Source organism: Erinaceus europaeus, chromosome 1 (genome assembly GCF_950295315.1).
Source record: "Erinaceus europaeus chromosome 1, mEriEur2.1, whole genome shotgun sequence".
Taxonomy (NCBI): Eukaryota; Metazoa; Chordata; class Mammalia; order Eulipotyphla; family Erinaceidae; genus Erinaceus; species Erinaceus europaeus.
The window spans coordinates 38,048,841-38,065,473 of record NC_080162.1 but is presented as its reverse complement, the minus strand read 5'-3'; the positions used below and the strand labels follow the sequence as shown (position 1 = coordinate 38,065,473).

Genomic DNA, 16,633 nt, shown 5'->3' with positions numbered 1-16,633 from the left:
AATTTAAACAAATTTTGGAAAGTAAGTAGAAAATTTTTCCAGGAAAACAAAGACATAAGGAAAAGACAGTTTTGGGAAAATAAATAAATAAATAAATATGGGGAAAGTGAGTGGGGGAAAGGAAGGACAGAAGGTGTCCATGGAGGGATTTATGGAGCAGTGAGTGTTCAGGACTCACTGTGCTGACCCTGCTGACTCCCTCACTCATCCTGACAGCCCCCTTGTTCAGTCTAATACCCCCCTCAATGAAGCAGCATCTCTTCACTGACCTTGCATTACTTGTTTCTGATCACAGATGTCAATTTCAGTGCAGGGGCCAGAAGATAACTCACCGGGTAGAATATATGCCTTACCATTTGCAAGATCCTGGGTTTGAGCATGGGCACCACATAGAAGCATCATGGACATCACCGGCAGCATTCCTTGCATGGAGCAGTGCTGAGATGTGTCTACTTTCTCTGCATCTTTTTCACTCCTTTGTTGAAATATATAATAAAAAGAAGAAGGATGAGGAGGAGAAGAGAAAGGAGGAGGAAGAGGAGGAGAAGAAGACTGAGGAGACAGAATAATGGTTATGCAAAAAGTTTTCATGCCTGAAGGTCTGATGCCCCATGTTCAATCCTTAATACCACCATAAGGTAAAGCTGAGCAGTATTCTGGCTTCTCTCTCTTTCTCTCTCCCCCCATTGGTGGTGGTGGTGGTGGATCTGTGTTAATCTCTCTCTATGTGCCTCTATCACTAAAAAATAAATAAATAAAAACTGGGTGGTTTCACAACCAGCTGAGCACACATATTACTATGTACAAGGAACCAGGTTCAATCCCCCACTTCCCTACCTGCAGGAAGAAGCTTCACAAATAGTGAAGCAGTGTTACAAATATATCACTTTCTCTTTCCCTATCTCCCTCTCAATTTCTTTCTGTTTATATCCAAAATAAATAAATAAATAAATAAACTTTTTTTTCCTATTTTTTTTAAATTTTTTATTTAAGAAAGGATTAATGAACAAAAACATAAGGTAGGAGGGGTACAACTCCACACAATTCCCACCACCCAATCTCCATAACCCACCCCCTCCCATGATAGCTTTCCCATTCTCTAGCCCTCTGGGAGCATGGACCCAGGGTCGTTGAGGGTTGCAGAAGGTAGAAGGTCTGGCTTCTGTAATTGCTTCCCCGCTGAACATGGGCGTTGACTGGTTGGTCCATACTCCCAGTCTGCCTCTCTCTTTCCCTAGTAAGGTGTGTCTCTGGGGAAGCTGAGCTCCAGGACACATTGATGGGGTCTTCAATCCAGGGAAGCCTGGCCAGCATCCTGGTGGCATCTGGAACCTGGTGATTGAAAAGAGAGTTAACATACGAAGCCAAACAATTTGTTGAGCAATCATGGATCCCAAGCTTGGAATAGTGGAGAGGAAGTGTTAGGGAGGTACTCACTGCAAACTCTAGTGTACTTCTGCTTTCAGGTATATATTTTGCAGTAGTTTATGGATACGTGTGAACATAAGCTCTCTCTCACAGAAACTGGTGTATATCTAGGTTATGGGACTTTGTTAGAAAGTGAACTACCTGAGATGAAATTAGAGTGTACTATAAAAGGAAAGGTCTCACCCGAGTAATGAAGCTGAAGGGTTGTCATTCCACATGCTAAGAAGATCTGAAAGAGAAACTAAAAGCAGGACCTGATCAAATTGTAAGTAGGGCACCAAAGTAAAAACCCAGTGGTGAGGGGTAGACATGCAGCTTCCTGGGCCAGTGGGGGGTGGGAGTGGGCGGGAGGGATGGGTCACAGTCCTTTGGTGGTGGGAATGGTGTTTATGTACACTCCTAGCAAAATGTAGACATATAAATCAGTAGTTAATTAATATGAGAGGGGGAAAATCAATTGTATGTCTCAAAGTTTCTCAAAACACAAACTGAATCTTTTTAATATATAGGCTGTGTATTTGATATGCGGACTCTCTCAAAAGCCTAGACCAAGTAGATTAGAAGCATCCAATGGCACAGCTATATACAAGATACTGGATACTGTACAGCAAACCATAACAAAGGGACTTTTCAAAGTTAACCCAATTAACAAATAATGTGATGATAACATTAACTATCAATTGCCTTTTTGAACCCTAAGACAGCAGGAACCTCACATCTCCACTATAGAGCCCGTACTTCCCCCAGTCCTGGAACCCTTGGATAGGGCCCACTTTCCCGTATGCATCTCCCAATCCAAACCAAATAATATTGCATCCGCCGATCACAACCTAACCAACGCAACGATTGCCACCTCAACATGCTTCACCTCAGACTGTGTCCAGAGACTTCACGTGTGGAATGAATAAACTATTTTAAGAATAATGCATAAAAATAATATAAATAAATATTTTTTAAAAAACAATTTCCTCTAGGTCTGGCTGCCAGTCACATCTGGATTTGCCTTTCTAAAACATATATATATATATACATATATATATATATACATATATATATATACATACATATATGTGTGTACATAAAAAAATGGGTTTATGAGGCTGCTCAGCAGTATCAGACCACAAAGAAAAAAAAAAAAGAAAGGAAGAAAGAAAGAAAGAAAACAAGCAAGCATTTGGTGCAGATATCTACGTTCCAGAGATTCAAGGTGTGATTCTGTCACTGTTGCTATGGGACCAAAGATAAGAAGAAGAATTACTAATCAAATATTTTGACAAGGAATATTAAAATCAAAGAATTGGGCAGGCCCACAGTAATAAAATATGGTTTTGCTAAGGTCTTTACTCAAAAGTGCTTAGCAAAACCAATTAACTTGTAGGACAAATGGGTAAATATTGGGACCAGACTTGGTAGGACAAAGGAGCAGGCAGGGGTGACAACTGCCCCTAACGTGTAAGGGTGAGGGGGAGAACTCTATAATAGTCAAGGGAAACAGAAGAGGCTCCGTTTGTCCAGTGGACCTCAGGTGAAGGCTAATGGTGGCTGTCACACTGGAATTGCTGAGCTTCAGGCACCTGTGACAGCTGAAAAAGTTGCTTAGAATGCAACATGTTTTGTCTGAGTGGACCCACAGAATTAGACAACACCCTAGTGCAGTGACAAAGGTTGAAAAGCAAGGACTGTCACTCAAGAAGGGAAAAGCAGAATGATGACATAGACATCACCGAAAATGTAAAACTCAAGAGAAGTTCTTTAATCCCTACTTCAACTGATACATTAAAAGGTGTCAATGATCAATTCCAGAATGCTTAAAGTGAAAAAGAAACTTGCTAATGTCCAGTCCCCACCTCCCACCCCACTCCACCCCCCAAAAAAGAGACATTTCCTCCCCAACAATCCCAGCCAAAGTCTAGGTGCTAAGCTTTTAGTGGCCCAAGCACACTCATTTGCACATGCCTGAGTCCATTATAATGAATGAAGGGATAAACCCATCTGATTAACATGGACCAAGGTCTCCTACCTCCTACGGAGACCAACGGAGTCAACCCTATGTTGACTGTGAAGGTAGATCCTAAAAAGAATGACCTGTTTACAAGGTCAGCAAACAAAATGGATATGAACTAGAAGAGAAAATACCCATCTCATGCTCACTTCTCCCTAGAGAGTCAAGCATAGCATGGTCACAGGCCTTGGGGCTGGTCATCTTGTACCGTGATTTAGTTAAAAGGACTAGGGGCTCAGGCAGTGGTGCAACGAGTTAAGCCCACATAGTACACAGCACAAGGACCCACACAAGGATCCTGGCTCCAGCCCCTGATCCTCACCTGCAAGCCTCACAAGAGGTGAAGCAGGTATGCAAGTGTCTATCTTTCTCTCTCCCTCTCTATCTTCCCCTCCTCTCTCAATTTCTCTCTGTCCTATCTAATAAAATGGGGAGGGGAGATGGCTGCCAGGATCAGTGGATTTGTCTTGCAGGCACTGAGCCCCGGCAATAATCCTGGAGGCAAATAAATAAATAAACAAACAAATGGAATTCATGCAGCAGGCACTGGCTCATTTGGTACAGTGTGCACGTTATCATGCACAAGAACATAGGTTTGAGCCCCTGACCCCACCCAGGAGTTCCATGCACAGCAGCTGTTCTGATCTATCTATCTTAAATTTTAAAAGCCAAGGGTGGGGAGGAGAAATTGCTAAGGGCAGTGGAATGGTACAGAAATGAAGTGACTCAGAGTGGTTTGAGCAATGATGCTCTTCTGGCCCACCAGCCTGCAGACATCCTTCAGACACCAGAGGGACTCTCCACACACCCAGTCTGAGAATAGCCAGGTCTCCAGAAAGAAAGTCCACTCATCACCTTGACTTTGGCAGTTCTTCCACACCAGATTTAGGGAGAAAGTTCATAGGCACACCCAACAGTGCTTAGGCTGCTATAGTCTTTTTTTCAGACCATGGAGGGGGCTGTTTCTGAGTAGGATATCATAGCCCATGTTCTAGGCATGCCACCCAGCTGGCTAGTGGGGAAGGGGTACATCAGGAGAGGGACAGAACAAGTTCTCACCCCAGAAGGTGGCAAGGATGCCTCAACCTGTGGCCAACACGTTGGCTGTGAGGTACTCCATCTGAGTCTGCTTAGTTGATGAATTTTCATCAACTGGCATTCAGAGAAATAGGATTTTATTGGAACAGATCAAATGTTCAAGGGAGATGGGGACAGGCACAGTGCCTTTCAGAACAGAACCTGCCAGCCTGTCAGTAAATAGTGAGGCAGGTGCTGATATGCCTTCCATGTGGACATGCACACACGTGCACACACACATATTCCTTTCATATCACGAAGCTAGCCATTTATTGATCAACAAACCTATCTCACCATCAGCCCATGATACCTACAGAGAGTTGGGCCATGTCTTGCTCCACCTCAGAGATACAATAATGCCCAACCCAAAGCATGTAAAACAGTGGATGCTTCATAAATGTTTGTGGAACAAACTAACGGGAGAGAGGAAGAGAGGACAAAGAGAGGTAGGAAAAAAGGAGGGAAGGTATATGAAAAGAAAAAGGGTAGGTAGAAAGAAAAGGGAAGAAGGAGTAGGAGTGGGGGGGGAGAAAGGAAGGTTATCATCCCCAAGATAAATTCTTAACAATCAGAAATATTTGTAAGGCACCTTATACCTTACAAAGCACTTTTATTCATTTGCTTCAAGACTGTACGTGAGGAACTGTTTATTCTCATCTTCTTTTCTTTAATTAATTTATTTTTTATTGTCACCAGGGTTATAGCTGGTACTTGGTACCTATACAACAAAACCACCACTCCCAGCGGCCATTTTGGTTTTTTGTTTGTTTTTGATAAAGACAGAGAGAATTTGAGGTGGAAGGAGAAGAGGGGGAGGGAGGGGGAGAAAGACACCTAAAGCACTGCTTCACTCCTCATGAAGCTCCATCCCCTACAGGTGGGGACTGGGGGCTTGAACCCATGTCCACGTGCTTGATGAAATGTGCGCTCTATCTGATGTGCCACCACTCAGCCTCCTAGTTATCTTTGTCTTTTAGGTGAAGAGACTGTGACTCACAGAGCTGATTTAACAAAGATCCACTATCTAGAAAATATAAGGCAAAAGCAGATGTCAAGTCCTTAAACAGACTCAGAATTTAACTGGACAAGTGGATGGTAAGATTAAAAATACTATAGCTTCAATTAGTTACTAAAAGCTGATAGTTCATCGTAGCATAATACCCATCCAAAAAATTTCACTCAACAAAATAAGACCTAGTGAAAATACTGCTTTCCAATTTAACTTTCTGTTTTGGTAGTATTTCTACCTGAGGCTATTCAGTCATGGTAAAATGTGTTAATACCCATCCTCCTTGGTTGACTATCAAGGATGTCCCTAACTTTCTTCTCTCTGCTCCCTGGTTATTTTAAACTTTTAATCAGGAAAATGAAAAGGCACACACCAGAGAAGCATGTGGGCCATTTTTGGCAAAGATGACTGACCTCATGTGGAAGCTGGTCCCCTTTTTTATTCACTTCTAACACTCTTCCTTTTTTTCTTTTTAACCAGGTTTATTGCTGGCACTCAATTCTAATACTACAAATCCACTGTTCCCAGCAGCTTTTCTTTTAATTTGATTTGATATGATAGGACAGAGGTAAATTGAGAGGAAATGGGAGAGGGAAAGAGAAAGCTTGATAGCTACCATAAAGATGGATTCGAAATATTATCTGGGTGCACTGTGTCAGAGTGGAGACTAGAAGTTGAAAGCTGAGTAAGGGCAGACAGTGGCTTCCAAACTTGAAAAATATATATACACATAATTAACTATTTATCATACTGATCTAATTCAGGGCCCATGTATATTCATATTTATCATAGGAGCCTGTGTAACCTCTGGGTCCCAGTCAGTCTGAGCTCACAGTCCATGGTCACAGCTGAGAACATTCTAGACTGCACTCATTTCAGGACCAGTTCTCCTTGAGTGGCAGAGTAGATTGACCCAGCCTTCCCTTGGAGAGTGGGGCAGTCCCTACCATTACTACTTTATAGTGAGGATATGGTCCTGGAGAGGTCCACAAGAGGGCTAATGATGACATTCCTGATTTTTCCCAACTTTACAACCCAGGTTTTCTGAGGTAAACCTTGGTCCTTTTAAGCACACAAGGCCTCCTCCAGGGAGTTGTCAGCTCAGACATCCTTTGCAGCTAAACAAAAAAATCACAACTACAATGACTATTTCACCTCTTCATTCTATTGTCACCTTCCCTTGGGGATAGGTAGAAGTGACTGGGATGACAGTCATGATTCTTTATCCCCACACTTTTCTTTTTTTTTTCTTTTTAATTTTTATTTGTAAAAAGGAAACACTGACAGAACCATAGGAAAAGAGGGGTACAACTCCACACAATTCCTACCACCAGAACTCCATATCCCATCCCCTCAGATAGCTTTCCCATTCTTTATCCCTCTGGGAGTATGGACCCAGGGTCACTAGGGGGTGCAGAAGGTGGAAAGTCTGGCTTCTGTAATTGCTTCCCCATTGAACATGGGCATTGGCAGGTCAATCCATACTCCCCGCTTGTCTATCTTTTTCCCTAGTAGGGCAGGGTCCTAGTAGGGCAGGGCTCCAGGACACATTGGTGGGGTCGTCTGCCCAGGGAAGTCCAGTTGGCACCATGGTAGCATCTGGAACCTGGTGGCTAAAAAAAAAAAAAAAAGGACTACTAACTATCTACAAAATGGAGACCTCCCAACTCTTCATTTGAACTATTCCAGTCTTTAGGTTCATGATTAGTCAACAATTTGTTTGGCTCTATATGTTAACTCTTTTTTCAGTCCCTACACTTTTCATGGAAGCTGGTCTGTTCTGCCTGGCCATGGTGTGCCACCAGTCTTTACCAATTAGGGGGTGGGAACTGGTTTATAAATATTCCCATTATAGCCATTGTTGAGCTGCTGATATAGTACTGTTGGACACAGAGTTGGGGACTGCTGAATACAGGTGGGTGGGCACCTGTGAGTTGATAGGAGCTAGAAGTACCTTTGGTTGGAATCACCAGTTATAGGGGCCACAAACCCCCAGAATCCTTAGCAGTTCTGGGTGTCCAGAATGCTCAGGACTTGATAAGCTCAGCTTTCTCCTGTTTTCTATATTTCCATCCCTGTGATATGTATTCTTTTTTTTTTCTCCAATCTGGAAGAAGTTCAACATAAGATGCCCTTAACTAGTACTGACTACTTCAAGGAGGTAAAATTTGGTTCTAGGCTGAACAAATAAAGATTGGACGTCTATTGAAGCAGTCCCCTAGCCCAGAGGAATAGAGGGAATTTCTCAGAGTTGTCCCCTATCCTTCATCTCCCCCCTTTCAAGTCTCATCAACCCACCACCACCACCACCACCAAACCAGTGGAACCCTTGTGAGTCACTTTCATTCTACATATGTCCTTGGTCCATTGTCTGCCCTGAGCAGGGATGTCCCATGTTGAAACATACATGCTGGCCTTTTCCATCCCCTGATGAAAAATATTTTAAAGAGTCCTGATTTTCAGTCTCTATACTATATTCCTACATCTCTCTCCAGATAAAATCTCTATCAAGACTATTTTGTTGTTAACCCCTCTCCCACCTGCACTGCCTAGAATTATTTTTCTTCCTTTTCTGCCCCAGTTCTGCTTCACTTTTCTAAATCAGCAAAAAGAAGGCCCTCTTTCAGGAAGTCCCCTAGCTTCCCCTAACCCAAACTATCCAGTATTCTTCACCCTTTGTTTCCAGGAGCCCCTGTGTACAGTACTCACCCTGCCATATTGTAAATATGCATTTGTGTCTCTGTTTCCCCTGGAAGATTCTAAGGCCTCCCTGAGGGCAGACTCCTTATTCTAATCTTCTCTTCATCCTCACAACCTAGCATCTTCTTTGGGGCACAGTGTGTGCATAGTAAGAACTGTGCATCAGTTCATGCATTTGTTGTCTCTGTCTGCATATACCTACATTTCTTCCACTATTTGATAGTTGAGCAATGAGGGGGGGGTTTACAGATAACAAAATGTAGAAAACATCTCTTCCAACTAAGATGCAAGTTGCTCTGAATCTTAGGGAAAATTCTCCCTAATTGCAAGGAGTCTACCAAAAAGTAGAATTTACATAGCCAATACGTTAAACTATAGCACCTCAAAATTTTCTCCTGCATTTCAACTACTGTTGTTAACGTTGGGAGCTCCAACTGGCCGGGCTAGCTTCACGGCGGTAGAGAGAGACTCGAGGACACACGGCTGGGCTGAGAAGCTGCAGTTTAATCTTTATTCACGAGCGGGCAAATCACCACACCATGTGCTTCCCATCTTTCTCCTTCAGCGGGTGTTCCTGGAACTTAGCATAGGGGGCGGGGAGAAAAAGGGGCGCGAAACTAGCAAGGGCCAAACCAATTCTCTCAGAGTTGGAGGGAAGGGGAACAAAGCAGTATGAAACATAGCAACAAACTACTCAGCATTCTTGTCAAAGTGAAAACTCTCTCCTCCAGCAAGGCTTGGGCAAGCACAACACTCTGCACTTCTCACCATCTCCTGGCGAAACGAGTTCCTGGTCTTTATCATACGGTGAGTAACCAGATCTGAGCTTTCAGAACCATGCCTTGCAGGTTGTATCTAGAGGTAAGATTACCTGGCACATCCACTAGAAACAATTAACTCTAAATTACCTCTGACTTTTACATCCTAGATGCATTTAAAAGTAAGTTTTGAGTTAAAATTTTAAAGGAGAAACAAGCACCTCTTTCCATAAACCAGATGCCTTGTAGACATAAATATAAAGGAATTCTTTAAATATGATTCACTTCCACTTTGGAGGCTGAGTCTTACTCCTCTTTGTTAAAATGGGAGATGAGCAATTGTTAGAGAGGTATTTAAAATGAAGAAAAAGCAAAAGAAAAACATGTTGGCTGAGACATTCCCCTTGAGGTAATTAGAGGGATTACAAAGAATGGCAAGGGGCTCTATTTGTTGTCTGGAGCCACACCTGTGTGTTAGGGCAAAAAGAGGGCTCATGCTTCAGAAGATCCTGGATTTGACATGTCCAAAGGCCATTCTATGCAGCCCAGACATGCTCCAAGATCCTGAAGCTCTTGACAGGTTTCAGAGCAGAAGAACAGTGTGCAGGCTGGCAGGGGCAAGACAAGATGCTTTCTGGCTCAAAAGTCTCCATGGCTTTGTCCTAGCAAAATGCCTTCAGGAAGCCAGTCCTGTGACCACTTATGATAGCCCCAGCACAGTACACACCTGGGTCTCAACTCCCATCCAAGAATCTCCTGAGTCCCCACCCATTATCATTGTTTAAGATAAGCCCTGTCCACTGCCTGTAAGAGATGAAGTATTTCCACAAAGGCGGAAAGAAATAATGTTTCACAGGTAACATAGGTATTCAGTTGGGTGATTTTTAGTTCTCTGACTCCACCTGGGGAGCAAATGAGCATTGTATCAACTATGATAATTGTTACCAAGCCCCTGTTGCTACATGACCACAAGAAATAAGGGTTTCTGAGGCTGAAAGACAGAGGAAATGGGTATACAGAGAAATCAAAGTCTCAAAGGGAGGCACAAAGACTAATTCATTCATTCCCCCAAACCAATGACTATTTGAGCACCTGGAATGACGAAGAAATGAGACAGCACACCTATAAGGGCCGTGGACCTGAAAAGGCTTGTTATCACAAGCGTACTACCCAAAGGCACAATAAGTGGCTTCCTTCCATTGTCAAAACTCTTTCTTCATCTCCTACCCATGATTCCTCTGATGAAAGATCCCTGATCTGTTTGGGTGAGACGGGGACATAGCCACCCCATCTGTGGTGATGAACAATTTGTGCCAACCTGTCTGGGCCATGGGCCTCTCAATATTCTAACATTATCCTGCATGAGTCTGAGTGAGTGTTCCTAAATAAGGTGAACACCTTGACTTAGAAGCAGATAAAGCAGGTCACCCTCCCCCAGGTGTGGCACTGTCTTGCCTGTGGAGGGTCTAAAGAGGACAAGGGAGGGCAGGGGGATCCACTACTACCTGGCTGTTTGCACAGAGACACAACAGCACCTGCTCTCAGAGTACCTGGTTCTCAGTACCAGACTCAGACTGGAGCTTATCCTATCTGTGTTCAGGATCTCCAGCTTGCAAAGACACGTGGTGGCTCTCTTGGGTCTCGTCTCCAACTTGCGGATGACAGATAGTGGGAGCTCTCATCCGCCAACATAACAGGGTCAAAACTGAACAGTAATCTCTTCACATATGCTACATAAACAAAAAATACATTTCTATCTATACTGCCTTACCCAGTTATATTTGTACAAATAAACAGATTATATAAATAAAATGTCTACTTATATAAAATGTACTTTATATATTTACAAAAGTTTTGTATAATTTACATATAACATAATGTATGTGTTTGCATATTTTACACAAAATATAAATATTTTAATCATTAAAATTGCTCTAGAATGTATATATATTAGTCTATGACTAAAACAGTTTTTATAATTTTCTATATTTATATAAATTATATGTAATTTAACCTATATATTTATGCTATGTTCATTAATTGATTCATCTCCTCTATTGTTCTATTTCTTTTCCTACTGTTCTGTTTCTCTGGAGACCCTGACCAGCCCAACCTGCCTGAAAGAGGACCTGCCCAGATGCCACTGTCACCCTTGCACTGTGCCAGGCACCTAGTGGATACTCTGTACACATTTGTTCAGTAAATAAATATCTCAGGAAAATCACTTTTGGCCCCACCCACTGAGCCCCAGGTTGCTCCCCTCCTCTCCCACCCCTGAGGTGACATGTCTCCATGTTGTGTCGTTATGTCTGGAGTTCCTTTTACTGTGTTTACATTTGTTTATAAGGGTTGACTATAGTCAGAAAAGTTACAGCCAATTTCCATCATCAAAAGGGCTGAGATAACATCCTTTAGGAATAAACTAGGACAGCATTTTTCTTAGAATGTCTACAGTATTCTTTTTATATGTTCTGTCCTTTTTTTCTTCTTGCTTTTGAATTGGAGAGAAAAGCAGACACACTAGGAGACTCAGGAGCATAATTCAAACTGCAGACACCCATTTCAAAGTAGGCATAAAACCTTTTACCTTCTTTTGGGTGGGTAAATAGAAACGTCTGACTCTCTAAGAGAAGCCCAAGAGGCAGTGGAAGCCCTGTGGTTAAGAAAAATGACAGGGGGGATGACTTTCTTTTGAGTGTGCCCCCCAATACACTGGGCTTTCCCAGGGCTGGCTGCTCCTCTGCCTTTCAAAGAGAGAATTTTACGATGCTGGCAGATGCAGACTATGGCTGGATTGGTTCAAAATCAGTGGGAGTCAGGGGTGGGAGTGGAGTGTTCTGAACTTTGAACCAGTTAGTTGCCTTTTTCCTGGTCCCCTTTTCCCATGAAATCAAAATAAATCCTGGGAGCTAAGGTAGAATTTGAAGTTACAATCTCCCCAGAAAGTGTCTCATGGGAAAACTTCCAAACCAAAATTCCTTCTTCCAAGACTGGGTCAAAGTTTAGAAGCAAAACACCAACTATGGCAAATACAGCTGTCTCATCAACTAGTCCAATGACGTTATGGTCAAAGGGATGAACACAGGAGAAGAGAGAATGGTGACCAGGAATCCCAAATGCCATCCATGGGATCCCCTACTTACAACTCCAGACACTTGTTACCACATGAAAATACAGCCACACTTTGTCAGAGCTCAGATTTGTCAATAGAAGTTGAGTATCTGTATTTTCAAATTCATACCTCCAAAGGTCCCTTCACACTTTCTCGAAATCACAGTGCAGGTGCCTGGCCCAAGGAAGCTCCGATTGAATTATGCTTTCAGGTCAGATATTAAGCAAAAGAGTTTGATCAATGAGATTTGGGAAATAGGCATTTGTCAGCAGGGTTTCTCATAGTTGTATGAAGAATTATCTCTGTGTCTTCTCATTTACTCCAGGATGAAAATTCAGAGTTATCTCAGTTATTGAAAATGCATATCTAATCCTATTTCCACCCTGACACCATCTTCCAAGATAATACCTTTGGCCCACCTGCGTGTTAGCTGCCAGGCTCAGGCAAAAATTAGTAACGTCATGGGTCCCTTGGAATATACCTAAAATAGACCTACCAACTTTTTCTAAAATGGAGACCCCAAATCTCAACTGCTATATTCTTGTCTTTAGGTTCCATATTATTAAACAATTTGTTCTTCTTTATATCTTAATGCTTTTTCAGATACCAAGTTGAAGATGCTACGAACCTGACTCCCCAGGGCAGATGACCTCACCAATGTACCCTGGAACCTCATATCTCCAGACCCCCACCCCACTAGGAAAAGATAGAAACAGGCTAGGAGTGAGGATCAAGCTGTCAGTGCCCATAATGCAGCAGAGAAGCAAATACAGAAGCCAGACCTTCTACCTTCTGCACCCCATAATGATCCTGGACCCATACTCCCAGAAAGTTAAAGAATGGGAAGGCTTTCAGTGAAGGCGAAGGGATATGGAACTCTGGTGGTGGGAAATATGTGGAATTTTACCCCTCTCATCCTATGTTTTATATATAAATATATATATATATTCATCCTATTGTTAATTTTATAAATAAATTTTTAAAAAGACAAGTGCATATCTAAACAAACAGTAGAATGATCTACTCTTCCCATTTAGTCTAGAACTGTCCCAGACATAAAACTTAAAGTCCTAAATCACAAACTCCCTCTCAGACATAGAAGAATAGGGTATTTGGCACCTTACAAAGAGATTCTTGCTGAAACATTTAGTTGAGTCCAGATGGGAGCTCATTAGCTTGAAGAGAAAAACCCCTTTTTGGGAGTAACTGGAGAACTATGTCATTTAGTCTCCAGATCAAATGTCACTTCTTCTGAGCTTCACCTTTTGGACTCTATTATCTGAATCTTCAAACAAAAGCTTTCCAACTTCTCAGCTATGCATATGATTTCTGGGCTTCTAGACAACTATGTAGAGAAGTCTCCCTGCCCCCCTACCCAGGTTATGCCACTAAGGAAGACAAATATTGATAATATTAAGTCACTGAGATTGCTATGTTGTTGGTCATAGCACTCGGCCAACTCTGCCTAACATACCATGTGACTTACTTTTCTGGCCGACATCACCCGGCAAGAGGATAACTGTTTTACCCAAGCTAGGGTTATCAAATGTCCCCCCTGGGGAATTTCAGCATGGTGTTCAGAGACCGAAAGTATCTTGACTTGAAAATATGTCTTAGGAGGAGTCACAGGATTACCAGGTAGTGTAAGAGACTGAGTGGTGTCTGCCCTGGTTGATACCTTGAAATTCTAACTCCAGTATTTCAGAGCTTCTCAGGGGTTAGTAAGTGGAAAAGAAAATCAGTTCGGTGGACCCTAATTCAGTATGGTTGACATTCTTATAGATGAGATGAGTCACACTCCTGAACACAGGAAAGACCAGGCAAGGACACAAGGAGAGGGTAGTCCTCCACAAATCAAGGAAAGAAGCTTCAGAAAGAACCAATCCTGCCCACACTTTGATCTCAAGGTGATAGATGGTGGCACACCCTGTAGACCACACACAAGGACTGGGGTTCAAGCCCCCAGTTCTTCCCTGCAGGAGAGAAGTTTCATGAGTGGTGAAACATCATTGCAGCTACCTCTCTTCCTCTCTATCTCCTCCTCTCCTCTCAATTCCTTGCTGCCCTACCAACTATAAGAAAAATAAAATCAAAATCTGGCCTCCAGAACTGTGAGAAAATGAATTTCTCCTGCTTAATTCCCCAGTCTGTGGTTTTTTGGTCTAGAAACCCGAGCTAAGTGTTACAAATGGCTGCAGGTAAGAGGAACTTGAAGGCACAGAGACTACAGTCCAAAAAAAAAAAAAAAAACATGTCTTAGTGATTCAGAATCTTTCTGTTTCATGTTCTAGACCTTCAATCTATTTAAGTAAGTCGAGTGGGTTTCCATTATGTACAACCAAAAGATCCTTAACAACATAAATTATTTTCATGATTCCATCTGGTGCCAGGTGGTCCCTTTTCTATGAACATTCTTAGGGGAAGTTATTTTCAAAAATATTTGTGATAGAGAGAAAAATGGTGTGTCAAAGATGTCCACATCTGTATGATACCATGCATGGCAAAAGGGACTTTGAAATGTGATTAAGTAAAGGGTCTTGTGATGGGAAGATTTTCCTGAATCGTTTTGTCATCTAGGCAAACAAACATAACCCAAACCCCTTATAAAAGAAAGAGGGAAGTAAATGAGTCAAAGAGAGAAAGACTGGGAGATGTTATCTGCTAACTTTCAAAATGAATGAAGGGACCACAAGTCAGCAAAAGTTGACAGTCTTTAGAAAAAGCAGAGATAGGGGGCCAGGTGGTGGCACACCTGGTTGAGTGCAGGTTACAATGCACAAGGACCCAGGATCAAATCCCCAGTCCCTACCTGCAAGGGAAAAGCTTTGCAAGTGGTAAAGCAGTGCTGCAGGAGTCTCTCTTTCTCTCATCCTTTCTATCTCCCTTCCCCTCTCAATTTCTGGCTGTCTCTATCCAATAAATAAATAAATAAAATTTTAAAACTTAAAGAAAAAGCAGAGATAAGGAAACAGATGTTCCCCTGAAGCCCCTAGGAAGAAGACTTCTGCTGGCACCTTTGTTTGGGCCTCCATATTTATAATACATTTATGCTGCTTTAAGTCACCAAGCTTATATTGTTAGAGCAAAAATGGGAAGTTAAAATAACTTTGAATAGGTATTGTTCATAAGCCCAGCCCCTGAACTTGTATAAATTCTCATTTCCTTTCTCCCTAAGTGAATCATACTGAAAATGGAGCAGTCAAAGATTGCACCCAAGCTCTCAGATTTGGTTAAATTCAAAGCAGAAAGTGAGCAAAGGAAAGAACAAATGCACATATAGCCAAAGTAGTTGAAGCAGCCGTGGGAGTTTTCCAAAGTGAAGTTCTCATCCTTTCTCTTGCTTTCCCTTGCCCTCAAGTGGTTTATTTGATGGGGCATGTTGTTAGCAAAACACTGGGGATGTTGGAGAAAAGCAATGGCTTTACCTTGACCTTACTGTCTGGGGGATGACGGTCCAGCCGACAAAGGACACATCAGAGGAATTTTAGTTCAAACACAAACAAAACAATGAGAGAAAACTGTTGACTTTTCTACTTGCCGCTTTGGCCTTGTTCTCACCCTCATCTCCCAACTGGTCCCCACTCCACCCTAGGTGACACTGTGGAATAGCAAGAGTATAACTGCCAGGACAGATGCTATTTTGCCTGTGTAGGTGCTATGGGTGCAGTCACAAACCCTTCAGACTGGAAAAAGCAGACAGCTGCGCCCGGCAGGCTCACATGTGCTGGATCCATCTGCTAAATCATTAAAACTGAGGCTTGGCAGAGTCTGCAGAAAAACACATTTGTTTTCTCCATAAAGAGGAAGAGTAAACTTTCCTGTCATCCTCATAAGTTTTTTTTTTTTTTTTTGCAATTACTTTAATGTGCAAAGCACCTTATACAAAAGCAGGAAGTTGTTACCTGGGCAAAGGGGCTGAGATACAAGCTTTCATTAAATTACAGTATATGCTAAATTATATGTTTATTCGCTCTTGTGACTTAACCATCATTTAACAGAAATGAGATGCAGTGTGAAAAGCTCACAAGGCTGTTCAGAGGCTCTACAGTTTACCTTTCACACTGTCACATGTGTGAGGGTGATATTCAGCTTGCTGGGCTCCAGAGAAGTCCCTCAGAGAAAGCAGATTGTCCTGGGAATGGTGAAATGTAGGATTCACACAGTCTCTCGGAGTCACTGGGAAAGAAGAGAATGAGCTTGTGAGTCTGAAAAAACAGGATGTCACAGCTTATAAACCCATAGGAAAAAAAAATCATTTTCATCTTTTAAGCGTAATAGTGAATCTGCCCCAGATTTTGCAGACCACATTCCTAACCCACCACCCACCCACCCCAACCTGTAAAAGTAGAACCGACTGAAGCCGTTCAGATAGGTTGAATGTCCCCTCTATGACTTAACAATCATGTGACCCTTTGAGCTTCAATTTCTCTCCTGTTAAATGGATAGAATGACAATAGTTTCCTCAGCTGCATGCAGAGAATTGAGGGAAAATAGAGGACTTAGCACAATACCTCCCTCATAATCACCTGTTATAATCAGCATTATGA

At 42.3% G+C, this 16,633-nt stretch overlaps 1 long non-coding RNA gene across 1 annotated transcript in view; it reads right to left on the bottom strand.

The window, feature by feature from the left end:
• LOC132541810 (uncharacterized) overlaps positions 1-16,313 on the bottom strand; it is a 56,041-nt gene extending 39,728 nt beyond the window's left edge. Inside the window, exon 1 of the long non-coding RNA XR_009552892.1 lies at positions 16,140-16,313. This is a non-coding gene — a long non-coding RNA (uncharacterized LOC132541810). The remainder of the gene's footprint in view (positions 1-16,139) is intronic.
• Positions 16,314-16,633: the final 320 nt, after the last annotated feature.